This window comes from Nyctereutes procyonoides, unplaced genomic scaffold (assembly GCF_905146905.1).
Source record: "Nyctereutes procyonoides isolate TBG_1078 unplaced genomic scaffold, NYPRO_anot_genome, whole genome shotgun sequence".
NCBI classification, from domain to species: Eukaryota; Metazoa; Chordata; class Mammalia; order Carnivora; family Canidae; genus Nyctereutes; species Nyctereutes procyonoides.
In genome coordinates, this window is record NW_026575037.1 from 11,303,034 (window position 1) to 11,318,767 (window position 15,734).

The 15,734-nt window shown below is 40.9% G+C and overlaps 1 long non-coding RNA gene across 1 annotated transcript; it reads right to left on the minus strand.

Moving 5' to 3' along the window:
* Window positions 1–3,896: 3,896 nt before the first annotated feature.
* LOC129505949 (uncharacterized) lies at window positions 3,897–12,447 on the minus strand. The gene is made up of 4 exons (XR_008663637.1): window positions 12,355–12,447; window positions 10,044–10,136; window positions 7,843–8,013; window positions 3,897–4,011 (listed from the first exon to the last, which is right to left on the minus strand). It is a non-coding gene; the product is annotated as an uncharacterized LOC129505949 (long non-coding RNA).
* Window positions 12,448–15,734: the final 3,287 nt, after the last annotated feature.

Consider the following 15,734-nt stretch of genomic DNA (forward strand, 5'->3'; position numbering starts at 1 on the left):
CTTCAAGATTGCCTAATTTATTGGTGTAGAGCTGTTCATAATATGTTTTTAAAATCGTTTGTATTCCCTTGGTGTTGGTAGTGATCTCTCCTTTCTCATTCATGATTTTATTAATTTGAGTCTTCTCTCTCTTCTTTTTAATAAGGTTGGCTAATGGTTTATCTATCTTATTAATTCTTTCAAAGAACCAACTCCTGGTTCTATTGATCTGTTCCACAGTTCTTCTGGTCTCAATTTCGTTGAGTTCTGCTCGAATTTTAATTAACTCTCTTCTTCTGCTGGGCGTCGGGTCGATTTGCTGCTTCTTCTCTAGCTCCTTTTTGTGTAAGGTTAGCTTTTGTATTTGAGTTCTTTCCAGTTTTTGAATGGATGCTTGTATTGCGATGTATTTTCCCCCTCAGGACTGCTTTTGCTGCATCCCAAAGATTTTGAACAGTTGTATCTTCATTCTCATTAGTTTCCATGAATCTTTTTAATTCTTCCTTAATTTCCTGGTTGACCCTTTTATCTTTTAGCAGGATGGTCCTTAACCTCCACGTGTTTGAGGTCCTTCCAAACTTCTTCTTGTGATTGAGTTCTAATTTCAAGGCGTTATGGTCTGAGAATATGCAGGGACGATCCCAATCTTTTGGTATCGGTTCAGACCCAATTTGTGACCCAGTATGTGGTCTATTCTGGAGAAAGTTCCATGTGCACTTGAGAAGAATGTGTATTCAGTTGAGTTTGGATGTAAAGTTCTGTAGATATCTGTGAAATCTATCTGGTCCAGTGTATCATTTAAAGCTCTCGTTTCTTTGGAGATGTTGTGCTTAGAAGACCTATCGAGGGTAGAAAGAGCTAGATTGAAGTCACCAAGTATAAGTGTATTATTATCTAAGTATTTCTTCACTTTGGTTAATAATTCGTTTAAGTATTTGGCAGCTCCCACATTCGGGGCATATATATTGAGGATTGTTAAGTCCTCTTGCTGGATAGATCCTTTAAGTATGATATAGTGTCCCTCTTCGTCTCTCACTACTGTCTTCGGGGTAAATTTTAGTTTATCTGATATAAGGATGGCTACCCCTGCTTTCTTTTGAGAACCATTTGAATGGTAAATGGTTCTCCAACCTTTTATTTTCAGGTTGTAGGTGTCCTTCTGTCTAAAATGAGTCTCTTGTAGACAGCAAATAGATGGGTCCTGCTTTTTTACCCAGTCTGAAACCCTGCGCCTTTTGATGGGGTCATTAAGCCCATTCACGTTCAGAGTTACTATTGACAGATATGAGTTTAGTGTCATCATGATATCTATTTAGTCCTTGTTTTTGTGGATTGTTCCACTGAGCTTCTTCTTAAAGGGGAATTTTAAGAGTCCCCCTTAAAATTTCTTGCAGAGCTGTTTTGGAGGTCACATATTCTTTCAGTTCCTGCCTGTCTTGGAAGCTTCAAGAACTTTTCTTTTGTGTTCACAACGTGGCTAACTCTTTGTCACTAGAGGCCTAGTTTTCAGACTGTTTCAGCTTTTGACATGCCTTCTTCACTAAGCTTAATCATTTCTAGCTTTTGATTTACAGTGAGAAACATGACTCTTCCTCTCACTTGAATATTTAGAGGCCATTGTAGGGTTATTAATTGGCCTAATTTCAATATTGTTGTGTCTCAGGGAACAGGGAGACCTGAGGGGAGAGAGACAGGGGAACAGCCAGTTGGTAGAGCAGTCAAAATACACGATACTGGACACCTGGGTGGCTCAGCAGTTGAGCGTCTGTCTCTGGCCCCTGGCGTTATCCTGAGGTCCAGGAAACAAGTCCCATATCAGGCTCCCTGCATGGAGCCTGCTTCTCTCTCTGCCTATGTCCCTGCTTCTCTCTGTGTGTCTCTCATGAATAAATAAATAAAAAATCTAAAAAAATACATGATACTTATGATTAAATTTGCTGTCATATATGGGCACAGTTTATGACACCCCAAAACAATTAAAATAACATCAAAGATCACTTGATCACAGAGCACTATAACAAATATAATAGTAATGAAAGAGTCTGAAATACTGCAAGAATTTCAGGAATTCCAAAATAAGATAGACCAGGAAATGAGCAAATGCTGTTAGAAAAATGATGATAATACATTTGCTCAACACAAGGTTTCTACAAACTTCAATTTGTAAAAAATGCAATGTTTGCAAAGTGCATAATGTGAAGTGCAAAAACACAAGGTGTGTCTGTAGGATATTCTTTTCTCTTTCACACCATACTACTACCTTATGAAAGGCCTGTTTATCACAGTTTCTTTTACTAAGTAAGTTATGTCTGGCCTTCTACAAAAAATTACAAGGCATTTTAGTATGGTAAAAAGCATCAGAAACAGACCCAGATATGGCAAGGATGTTGGAATCATCAGACCACAAATTTAAAACCACTATGCTTTATATGCTAGGGGATCTAATGCAAAAAGTAGCCAACATGCAAGAACAGGTGGGTAATCTAAGCAAAGAGATGAAAATTCTAAGAAAAAATAAAAAAATAAATGCTAGAGATAAAAAGACTGTAATGGAAATGAAGAATATCTTTGATGGGCATACTAGTAGACAGGACATGGCTGAGAAAAAATCTGAGTTCAAGACTGTCCATTACAATCTCCAAAACTGAAAGGCAAAAAGAGAAAAAAAACTGGGAAAAGGGGAAGAGAGCATCCAATCACTGTAGGATAATTACAAAAAGTGTAACATTCATGTAATGGAATAACCAGAAAAAAGAGGAAAGGAAAAAGAATATTTAAAGCAACAATGATTGAGAATTTCCCCAAATTAACATTAGACACCAAGCTACAGATCCAGGAAGTTTAAAGAACACCAAGAAGAATAAGCACCAGAAAAACTATACTTAAGTACATTATATCCAAGTTACAGAAAAAAATCTTGAAAGATACAGAAAAAAATCTTGAAAGAAGTCAGTGGAATAAAATGCCTTATCTATAGAGGAGGAAAGATAAGAGTTACATCTTACCTCTCAGTAACCATCCAAGCAAAAGGCAAAAAGAGACTTCTCTACAGACCTCCATTAGCTCACCTGTGAAATGCTCGTGATTCATATCCTACCTGTCACATAGTAAATGCTCAATGAAGGGTCTTGAATGTTTTAAAGTATCTGTTAGGGGCTCAGTAGAAAATCTTTTTATCTCCTATTAATAGTAGACTCATGGAACATAAAGAAATCCTCCAAATGACTCTGTAGAAATTGCACATTAGAAATTAATGAGTTTGTGGATGTCCTAGCTACTCAAAGCTCATGAATCATGTGTCTTGTTGGAAGAAAAGCATTCAGAATTTTTTTAGAATGTAATTCTTCTATGTCACTCCTGGTCAATCATTTCCTTCATGTTCCAGGAAATTTAGGGAAAAGGTGGAAAGAGGGGGAGCAACTAATGTCCTCACTGCCAGCTCTGTGCCTGGCCCCATGCAGTCAGTGCATTTGGCCCACAGTGTTCCAAGTTGGTCTCCAAACAACCCTAGGAGGTAGACATTAACATCTTTATTTTACACATAAAGTTTTTGGGACTAAACAAGTTTAAGTAATTTGCTAATGATCACTAAGGAGTGGGGATGGGATTTAAAACCAACCTGCCTCATGGAAAAACAGGAGCTCATAGGGAAGGCAGGAGACCTTCTGGCCTGGGCTCTTGGTCAAGGGAGGGCCCACGTGTCAGAGCTTCTGGATGAGACTGGCTGGTCCATGGTCTTAATCCAGAATGGGAAGTAATATTTCCATTATTTCTTGACTTGAAAATGATCTTAAGAACATCTGGAGAGCAACATATTGTTTTCCTGTGCCCTTTCCTTTAAGAAGAGGATGGGAGGCCCATCAATTGTGAATATGGACATCTTTTATTCTGGTTAATGATTTGTAGCTCTGGTTGAAATTAGGAGTGAGGACTGGCACTTCGAGGTGCTGCACACAAGTGGCCCCTTCCTCTGCAGCAACACTTGGATCCGTTGGAGGCTTTCAAATGAAGGACAGATATCTTTTCATACTTCTGTAAAAAGAGGGAAGATTTTATGTCATTTCCTGACACACAGAACTGGAAGGCTTCTGAAGGTGGAAGGTGGATCTCTCTATCTCTCTTGCTGTTTTCTCTTGCTTCTTTCCATCACTATTTAATCTGAATGGCTTATATGAACTTTCTTTTTTTTTTAGATTTATTTTTATTTTTATTTATTCATGACAGACACACACACAGAGAGAGAGAGGCAGAGACACAGGCAGAGGGAGAAGCAGGCTCCATGCAGGGAACCCGACATGGGACTTGATCCTGGGTCTCCGGGATCACACCCTGGGCTGAAGGTGGTGCTAAACCGCTGAGCCACCGGGGCTGCCCTTATATGAACTTTCTAAAAAATAAAAAATAAAAAAATAGAGTGTTCTTAAAGCATCAGGAGTTATTGGAATATAAAAAATTCATAAGGAAAATTTGTTATTTCTTCTTTAATGTGCTAGTCATAATTAAATTTGATTACTGATTTGATTTTTCTGGTAAACATCATGGTCTACTCCAATTGTAAAGCCAGCATAATTAACTGTAAGGTTAGGGCAGGCATAAACTGCACATTCTGATTTGTCCCCTACATTCCCAAACCCATTAGGTTCATTTACTAATGCATCCAACATGTTTTTATGGGGCAACTATTATCCGCATGTCACTGTACTAGGTATTGGGAGCATAAAGAAAAGCAGGATGTGGTCTCTGTCCTACAAAGATTTATAGTCTAGTAGGTAAAGGTGTATATATATATATATATGTATACATATGGATCTCTAAAGGGGGAAAAGTGTCGCAGAAACAGAGAGGAAATTGTGGGAAGAGAGAGGAGACAATCAGGAGGTGTCATTGTGATATCTCTTATCACCAGGTGGAGGAAAAGGGAAAGGCATTTTACACAACCTTGTTGCTGGGAAATGGAATGCATGAGGAAGAGAGGCAACAGATGAAAGATGAATCTGGAAATCCAGATTGGGGTCAAATTGTCAGTGGTCTTGTATAATATGTCCCTAAGGAATCGAGGCTTTTTTCGACGTGGATGGAACTGGAGGGTATTATGATGAGTGAAATAAGTCAATCGGTAAAGGACAAACATTATATGGTCTCATTCATTTGGGGAATATAAAAATTAGTGAAAGGGAATAAAGGGAAAGGAGAGAAAATTAGTGAAAATATCAGTGAGGGTGACAAAATATGAGAGACACCTAACTCTGGGAAATGAACAAGGGGTAGTGGAAGGGGAGGTGGGCTGGGGGTTGGGGTGACTGGGTGATGGGCACTGAAGGGGCACTTGGGATAGCACTGGGTGTATGCTAAGTGTTGGCAAATCATACTCCAATAAAAAAAAATTAAAAAAAAAAAGGGAGTTGAGGCTTTTTCTCTCAGGGAAAGAAAGCTGACAGCCAGCAAGGAAACAAAATCTCAGTGCTACAACTATAGGAACAGAATTATGTCAACCACCTGAATGAGCAAGGGAATGGATCTACCCCTAGAGCCTCCAGAAAGGAATGCACTTCTGCACACCTGACGAACCTGATGAGTCCCAAGTCAAACTTCTGACCTACAGCGCTGTAAGCTAGTAATTTTGTGTTTTTTTCAGCCAAAAAGTAGCTGGTAATTTGTTATGTTATCAATAGAACACCAGTACAGAGACTAGAGGAGGCCAGCTTCTTTCCCTGGCCTTTTCCTTTCATGCCAGTGACTCTCATGGGTCTATTGTTTGAACTTCTCTTCCTCCCTTTTAACATTTTCTTAGATCCAGGACCCAAATATAATTACAAGGGGAAAGAAAAAGTTTAAAGCAAAGATTGCAATTTGTTGGGCTGTGGGCCAATGTTGCCTACTGCCAAGTTTTGTTTGACTTGCATAGTATTATAAAAACTTTAAATTTCCTGTTCTTTTTCTCCTTTTCTTTTTACCTTTTTTTCTCTCTCTCTTCCTCTCCCCCACTTTTCTTCCTTTCTTTCTTTCCAACTGAGTGTTACTCTCCCCTTTAAGAGGTGTTCACCAGTTCATCACAGTTTCTACCATTCCTTGTTATCACTCATGGGTTGCTTACTCATTTATATTATCTGCTTGCATGGTAACTGATTGCCTTTGTGATGCTAGCCTAAATCTAGAGTAAGAAGATACTAGATCTGGGATCTCTGAAGTGAGAGGATCTGAAAGCAAAGGAAGTGATAAACAAGCCTCAATAAATAAGCAGAACCATTTTTTCTATTCAGGTGGTCCTATTATGTATTGTGAGATATTTTGAATAACATGTTTGTGTGTGCTTGCTTATCTGCACATGACTATACTCATGAATGAGCATAATACAGGTAGAGAATTATGAAATGGGCAAAGGTCACAGTTTCAAATGAGTTCTTTTAGTAATCTTTTTTTTCTTCAGTGGGACCTATCTACTGCCAATCTGTAGTTTCAGCTTTGCCGCAGTCCAGTGTGAGGGTATTTAGGCATATGGCCCTGAGTCAATATTTTACTAGATTCTCATAAAGTGCTTTGTTGCTGGCCTGATAACCTCTCTGGTTCCATATGTTTCGACTTGTTCATCTTTGACCAAGATCATTCCTGCTACCTGATTCCAATAATAGGGCTCTTCTCCATTCTTATCCTGGTATCTTGCTTTAGTTTCTTGCCTATTTTAAAAAACTCTAATTCTGTCTCTTTCCCTCTACTCCATCTGTTAATTCAAATTCTATTTTGGGTTAGCTCCTAGCTTAGCCCATTAGGGGAGGAAATTCTCACTCCTTTCTTCTGGACCTTCTTAGGCTGAATGCTTGCTTCCCTGGACCCTCTCCCAGTGGCCTGAGGCTCTCTGTACCTCATTTACATTGAGAACTTTTCTAGTCACATCTGCCTATAGTCTTCCTGGCCTGTCACAATCAAAGCTCCATCCAGATGATCTCACAGTCCCAAGTATTTGTGAGCCCTGTCCTGACATCACATTTTTTAGTCTTGATAAAATTTAGGAAATAAAGGGCATCAACATAGTAGGAAACTGCCTGGAAATTTGAGAGACTTCTCCAACAAGCTTTCTAGTCTTTCCTTCTTCTGCAATTCACAGAGTTGAGCCAGTCAGTCTTTTCTCCTTTATCTTAAATGGAGGATATTTAACATTTGGTCATTTATTTTATTCCTGATTTTCTTCAAAGAAAAGAAAATGGGCCTAGTGACTCTATAACTATGACAATAATTTAGGTCTTTAGGTCAAAAGTTTTCCAAAGAGTCTCTTTATCTATTAATTGGCAAACAAACAGAACTCCAGGGAAGAACTATTCCTTTTGTGTGTGAAAAGTTGTGTAGAAGGTGAGCATGGAATGAGAACTAGGCAAAGATTAAGAAGTGATGTGTTCTAGGTCAGATTCTCCCTTCTGAAGATGATCTCGGGAAAGCCACTTACGTTCTCTGTGTGTCAGTTTCTTTATCTATTTAAAAATAATTAATTTTTAACATGGTTACTTGCAGAGTTGTGAGGATTTCCTAAGATAATGGATGTGAGTTATTGTCCAAATGGGAGATCCTAGCATTAAGATCCCATCTGTTCACTGTTGATAAAAATAGTAACTTGTTTACTAGAATGTTTAATGCCATCTACACACATTTGTCATGAGATTCTTTGACAACCATAAGTCAGAGATTTGCTCAAGGCCATGCAGCACCAGAGTGAATTAAGAAGTCTGGTCTCTTGACCCCAAGAGATAGATGATTTGTTACATGTCCATTGTGGAAAGACCATCATTGACAGAACCCCCAGGATCAAGGGGTGCAGAGGTACTTCTGTTCATGCTCTCTGCTCACATGTTACCCACCGCAGTCCCATCCTACCATGTCTGGGCTGTCATTCCATTGATCATTCCAGGGCAGATGACACAGGGCATTTCATTTCTGACCAGAAATGTTTCTGTCAGTGTTAGGAGGCTTCTAAGAGATGACATGCCTCTGTTAGGAGCCTGACTTGATTACTTTTTCTCCTTTTTGGTGCCAGGTAATTTTGGTCTGTAGGAAGAGAGAAGAGTGACTAGTTATCAGAATGGCAATGAGGTAACTGGCATATTCTACTGGTTTGTTACTGTCATTCCCTTTAGGAATGGCAGTAGTCCAAACCAAAACCCTTTGACTTCAGGACAGGGAGCCTTGCATTCTTATTCTCACCTTCCTCCTCAAACTTAAAACCTCTGAATCTGTGCATTGCCTTTCTGTAAAAAGAGATCCAAAGGTCTTGTCTTCCAGGCATCAGCATAAGCAAGTGATACTGGGGCAGCTCTAAACCCCTGTTGAACCTGTAGAAGGTCTGAGAAGGTGGGATGGCTGGTGAGGAAACTAGGCCTTCCATTTACAGAGCCTGCTATCAAGCCTCCTAGACTTTCAAGCAGCTCTTTGGCTCAGTTATGTTTTCATGACCCCATGGGGTTTTCTCAGAGCCATAAATTAGCATTAATTCCACTTTGTTGCTTGTACAGAAGTGAGTTAGGCTGAATCAGATTTTAACAGGCTCAAGTCCTTTATACTTTTATTGCCAATATCCTGCCAAGTAGAATAACTTTTCTTCTTTCCATTTTATGTACCTTACCTTGAAAGGCTGGATTATTAAGGAGACTGGTAATAAAAGACCATCTGGGACATTCTTTCTCCAGCAATAGTGCTCTCCTAGAAGGTGGGTCAGGGGATCCAACTTCCTAAAAGTGCCTGTCCTAGTTGGAGGCATGCAAGGATATCCACAGAGAAACCCTTCCCTAACTATCTTGACTACAGGACTCTCTGGAAGAAGCAAGCTCAACTTCCTGGTTTACACATGCTAAGGAGTGTTAGGATGTGGAACTAAGTTTCTGGGAAGTTTCTCCCCTAGCTCCCATTGTACACTTGGACAAAACAGCTCTGAACTAAAGAAGAATAATTCCAACTTTGCCTACCCTGGGACAGGACACAGCTGCACAGTGGAGAGCACATGTCTTGATAGCGTAAAGTTGCTAGATGAAGCTAAAGACAAATATAGAGAAAAACTGCATCATAACTCAGAGCACAGACACTCACTGGAGGGCCTCCAACCCAGGAAGGCCATCCCAGAGCAGCTTCCAGGGGAGTTGGAAATAGAAGGTGAAGCAGTGATGCTCCGGGGCCATTAGGGAGACCTGGTTTGAATGTTGCAGTTCCTTTTGTCTTAGGAGACATTTCGTCTGGATTCAAAGATTATGCCATCCCCATAGACCCAGGGAAGATAAGAAGATTAGACCAAATGAACACGAGAAACACAAAATTTTAGGGCTGTTTGGACCCTTTGGATCATGGGCACTGTTCCATAGTAGCCTCTCCCATTGAGCAACTAGGGGACATATGCAAATAGCAGAATAGGCAAGCTGGCATTTTATGCCCATAAGCAGCAGAGAGAAACAGTATCCCTAACTTGGAAATAGAAGTGAATAATTGGTACAGAAAAATAAAAAGGGCTTGTCAGGAGAGACCATGTGGAAACCAAGGCAACTTTAATACTTGGGAGTGGGATTACTCCTTGAAGCTGAAGATGGGGGAGAAAAAGAATATAACATGGCTCAAATGCAGGAGGCTAGGACCAGAGTGTTTATTACAGGGATAAGTTCAGTAGCAGGCACTTCCAGGAAGCAGGAAGTATGGGATGGAGGCCCTGTTCAAGCCAGCAGGTGCTATCACAGGGAGGGGAAAATAACAATTGGGATGTTATGATTGTCTCTTAATAAAAATCACACACCACACCTAGAAATGGCAGAGGAGCCAGCAGAGATACAGGGAAGTTTAAAGCACTTGTCTTCAAGGGGCTATAAAAGAATTAAGAAGATACAATTATTCAGATGAGAGCTGAGGCCCAGAAAGACAGTCAGGAGACCTGCTTCTCATCCCATCCCTGCCACTCACATGATGCTGTGTGGTTTGGAGCAAATTGCTTCACAGTTTGGGTACCTCAGTCTCCTTGTGGTCAATAAGAAGATTGGCCAAATTGGGATTAGAGTCAGCCTCTGAGTAATTAGATCAGTGGGATTCCAACTCCAACTCACAATTTTGGACTGGACTTGTCGTTACTTCCCGCTGTTGAGGCCGAAACCACTCAATACCTCTGAGCAAGGTGAATCTTAAGATGGCATGGTCTCCTGGAGAAGAAGGAGAGGGAGTATTAAAATCCCTTTAACATCTGACAAAATAAATCTTTATATGCAAGCAAGGAAGTCCTTTTCTTTTTTTAAGATTTTTATTTATTAATGAGAGACCTAGAGAGAGAGAGAGAGAGAGAGAGAGAGAAGGAGAGAGAGAAGCAGAGACACAGGCAGAGGGAGAAGCAGGCTCCATGCAGGGATCCCGACGTGGGACTTGATCCCGGGTCTCCAGGATCAGGCCTTGGGCCGAAGGTGGCGCTAAACCACTGAGCCACCTGGGCTCCCCTATATGCAAGCAAGGAAGTTTTTGATAACATTCCTTGGAGTGTACAATGTTAATGATAGACATTATCTAAATCCAAACCTCTGTATTTGAGATCAAGGGGTGGAAAGCAGAGAAGCAAGATGCTCCAGTTCTCTCAACTCATACACATGGACTCTTCAGGCCAGGAACCCAAGTGCCCTGAACTCTTAATTTAGGGCATCCTGTTACTCTCTTCCAATTTAAGACACCAGAAAAGATTTAGGGATTTACTTCCCTAGAGCTCAGCTATAGGAAATGAGCCAAAGATGGAAGCTTTTTGGTTGCCACTAAGGGGAATGTTCTTGCTCCTTCTGAGTATCATTTGCCCACCCTGCCTGCTCCCCTCCCTTTCTTTTCCCTCTTACTGTCCCCTACCGCCACCCCTCCACCCTCACCCCAAATAAGCCCTTGCACCCACAGGGACACTTTGTCCCACATATTGTAAAGATTGCTGATTTCTTTCTACTGATGCGACATTTTACAAGGCAGAGACAAGGATAATGAACAACAGTCATTGGCCATTAGGGCTGCTGCAGCCAGGGAGGTAGAGGTGACTTATTTCCTACTTAGTTGAGGAACCTCTTGGGGGGCAGGAACTGGGCTCTACAACCAGCCAGAGCTGGCTCTCCCACTGTTCATGCAAGCTAGGGATAAGTTAAGTTTCAAAGGCTTCATTTGTACTCCACAAAGGGGTGGGGATGCTTGTTTGTGAGGAGGCTGGAAGGGGGGCTGGATTAAGTATCTGGGAAAAGAGATGAGAACTGTATAGGTTTGAGCTGAAACCACGGAATGCCCAGCTCTTCCACAAGACAGTTTGCTGCTGTCTTTAAGACTCCTGTCCTAACTCCATAATCTATTCTGATGTTGCTACTGTTTTCAGACTCACAGACCTGTTCTCTGGTTCCCAGAACTTTCCACTGCAGAGACATCCAGCCTTGTCCTCTCCAGGCACTTCTCAATATACCCTCCCCCCTCTCTTTAAAAATTTCCTTTTGCTTAAGTATTGATCTCAGTGCAGATATTAAGAAAAGGACTGAGTTTAACTGATCTGCTAAGAAAGCACATACGTCTGCATGTTTTCAAACACATCTATTTGCTTATGTATAAATGTATTAATATACAACATATGAATAGCACGTATTAAGAATATATTAATATGGGGATCCCTGGGTGGCGCAGCGGTTTGGCGCCTGCCTTTGGCCCAGGGCGCCATCCTGGGGACCCGGGATCGAATCCCATGTCGGGCTCCCGGTGCATGGAGCCTGCTTCTCCCTCTGCCTATGTCTCTGCCTCTCTCTCTCTCTCTCTCTCTCTCTCTCTCTCTCTGTGACTATCATAAATAAATAAAAATTAAAAAATTAAAAAATATATATTAATATGTAAATATCTCATAATCACACCATGCAGAGATAATCTTATTAACATTTTATTGCTGAGTTTTTCCCATGCTTTCATAAAAATTATTCTTATGCATAAAATATAGATATATATGTATATTTACCACATTAAAATTATACCCTACATCCACTTTTTAATTTTCTTATTCAACACTATAAAATAGATGCTTTTCAAATGATAGGGTTTCTGGAGATAGTTGGAGCAGGGGCCTCTTAAATAGCAGTAAAGCAGGTCACCATTTCCATTTACCCACCACATGGGCCATGACCTACCTCCTAAGGCTACTGGGAGGTACTGCTGAGGAGTGGTACATGGGTGAGGTACTCTTTGGCTGGTACTGATAACAATAGACAAAATATACTTTAATGTTTCTCTGAGAGCCAAGTTTATAAGATGCCCACCCCTCTAGCAAATACCCCCTGTGGAGTCTTATGTTGGTCCTTTGGACCCTTGCTTTCCCTTCATGAGTCTCACTTGCTAAAGAATGGGGCTATAGATCATGGTATGGCTTACCTCCACTCCAAAGAGGGTACTTAGCCATGGGCTTAGGAGAAGATTTTTTATCCTTGTATGTCTTGTCCCTGTACTGGAAGTAAGAGCGGGTTGCCTTCCAGGAACAAAACCTGTGAGAAGAATGCTTCTGGTCACATGGAGAAAGATACCACCAGTTGAAGAGGCTGGAATGCTGAGCACAGGGCAACTGGATTAGGACCAGTCCTCCCAGAGAGTGGAGTGTCAATAGAGAAGAGGAAAGACTTGGCCTTGGAGTGCTGCCCATCAGAGGCCCTTCTTCTGAGCCTTCTCTGTGTCCAGGCTTAGCTCCAGTGAGAACCTGGCATGAACAGTATGTTCGGATTCCCTTCTGGAACCAGTAAATGGAATCTGTAAAGAATCTGCTATATCCAGGTGTGAGGAGGGGTCAATCATTCTGATGCATGCTTGAGCATCAGACTATGAGGTTCCCACTTAACTACACCTGCTGTAGCCAGAGCATCTGACTGGTTTCCTCTCAAGTTCCAATCCCTGGTTTCATCCTGTCCCTTACTGTAGGTCGTGATCTTGTCATCATATCCCCAGCAGTCCTTTCCCTGGAGTAGACCACTGCTCCTCACATGAAATTGGACTTATAATAGGCACAGCAATCTGAGACCTGGAATCCCTTACACCACTCTTCATCTCTCCCTGGCCAACTCCTTGCTGTTCCTCAGTCTATCCTTTCATTGGACCCCCTCAGAGTTGGTCTTGGCTAAGACTGGATTTTTTTATCCTGCCTTTGCTCTGATGGTCTTAACTGGTGTCCTCTTTCCCTTTCACAAGGGGCACTCTATTTGATCACATTCGTTTTCTCTTGTTCCACTTGCTAAAATGAGTCTCCCTCCCATTATGGAGCTCCCAGTGTGCCACAATGCATTCTTTATGGCGCTTAAGAAAATAAGAGATCTGGTTTTTAATCCTGGTTTTACTACTCATCTATAAAATAGGGATAATAACTCTTTGTCCCACCCACCTCATAGGGCTATTGAGAGGTTCATCTGGGATAACATATGTAAACACAAGTTGTGCAATATAAAACTCTTTATATAAGAGTATATAGGAAAGCAAGGGAAGAACCAGCTGCATAAGGATTAGGGATTAAAAGCCTCCCTGAAGCACTACTCTACTTCCCTATTAGTATGAGGGAGTGCTGAGCACTGACTTAGCCATGCATTTCCCAGGGGTTTCTGATCCTAAAGAAAGTTTCAGGACAAATTTCTATTTAATCCTGCTTAGCAGAACTAGAATCAAGTCTAGCCTTGGTGCTAGATAATAATTGGTGTTCAAAGGATAAACTGGTTATCTTGAACTTCGGTTTTTAATTCTTCCAATCCTGTATTAAATAATTTATTATCATAGAGATTTTATTTTTTTAATTGAACTGAGTGATACTTATTTTTCCCTAATTTTTATTTAAATTCTAATTAGTTAACATACAGTGTAATATTGGTTTCAGGAATGGAATTTAGTGATTTATCGCTTACATATAATACCCTGTGCTCATCTAACAAGTGCTCTCCTTAATACCCATAACTCACTTCGCCTATCCCCCCACTTCCCTCCATCAAACCCTCAGTTTTTTTCCTATCATTAAGAGTCTCTTATGGTTTACCTCCCTCTCCTTCTTTTTCCCTCTCCCCACCATTCATCTGTTTTGTTTTCTAAATTCCACATATGAGTGAAATCACATGGTATTTGTCTTTCTCTGACTTATTTCACTTAGCATAAGGCACTCTAGATCCATCCACATCACTGCAAATGACATGATTTCATTCTTTTTGATGACTTAGTAATGGTCCAGTGTGTGTGTGTGTGTGTGTGTGTGTGTGTGTGTATTACATCTTTATCCATTTGTTAGATGAGGGATACTTGGGCTCTTTCCATAGTTTGGCTGTTGTTGATAATGCTGCTATTAATGTCAGGGTGCATGTACCCCTTTGCATCTGTATTTTCATATCCTTTGGGTAAAGACTAGTAATGCAATTTCTGGAATGTAGGGTAGTTCTATTTATCATAGATATTTTAAAATAAAAGGTTGGAGATTGGTAAGCAATCCTGACACTTCTAAAACATAACTTTTATGTGTGTGTGTAGGGGACCCCTAAGAGCTGGAATCACATAATCTATCCTAATTAGACCTGTCTTGTAACATTTCAGCCCGTTGTCCTCTGGTCACTGTCACCCAGGGCACATGCCATTTGCTACATGGAAGGTATAGGGTGAAGCTACAATGTACCACAGGAGTAAATAACCAGCTGGGAGGACCTGGGCTAGTGTCTCAGCCCAAACCTTGACAGGCTAGGTTAGAAACCAGTGGGCCACAGGTTGCATTTGTCCTGCAGATATTTCATTTACTTCATTTTTGTTTTTGGCCTTCGTAATTTCCTTACTATGTTTCAAATTTGAGTTAGTTGCCACATTTGCCATTTTAACTTTGGGATATATGACCCCAAAACCTAAATTTTGGAGGCACCTGGGTGGCTCTGTTGGTTGAGTGACTGACTCTTGGTTTTTGGCTCAAGTCATGATCTCGTGGGTCATGAGATGGAGCCCTGTGTCGGACTCTGGGCTCAGCGGGGAGTCTGCTTGAAGATTCTCTCCTTCTGCCTCTTTGCACTCTCTCTCTCTCTCAAGTAAATAAGTCTTTAACAACAACAACAAAAACCCCTAAATTTCTAAGCTCCTCTTGGAAATTGAAATATCTAGCAACTGTGCCTCTACTGGTAATTATGGTAGGTAAAATTCTTTTGTCCTACTGTCTCAGTGAAGCTCCTAAAAGCACAAGTACAATTGTGTTAGTTTTGACTTCCCAGGTAGCTATAGTACATACTCACACTTTGGTGAGGAATCTATCCTAAGAATACTAACATCAAAAAAAAAAAAAAAAAAGAAAAAAAAGAAAAAGAAAAAGAAAAAAAGAAAACTAACATCCCTTTTCCTTTTTTTAAAAAAAAAAAAGATTTTATTTATTTATTCATGAGACACCCACAGAGAGAGGCAGAGACAGAGGGAGAAGCAGGCTCCGTGCAGGGAGCCTGATGTGGGACTCGATCACCGGACCAGGATCACGCCTTGAGCCAAAGGCAGATGCTCAGCCACTGAGCTACCCAGGCATCCCTAACATCCCTTTTCCAAGCAAGCACAGGGGAAATAGAAGCCAAGCACTCTGGTCCCCAGTCTTACTTAGCCTCCCATCCTCTGATTCAGTTTCATTGTGAGAGTGTGAGGGATGGAGTGTATCAAGTAGGATAAGAATATACCATTGTAGTTCCCAAGAGACTGGAAAACTGTGAAGCAGAGGGCTAGAGGAAACAGAAAACTCTCTAGGAAATAAAATGTGTTTTCCTGCCCTCACAGTC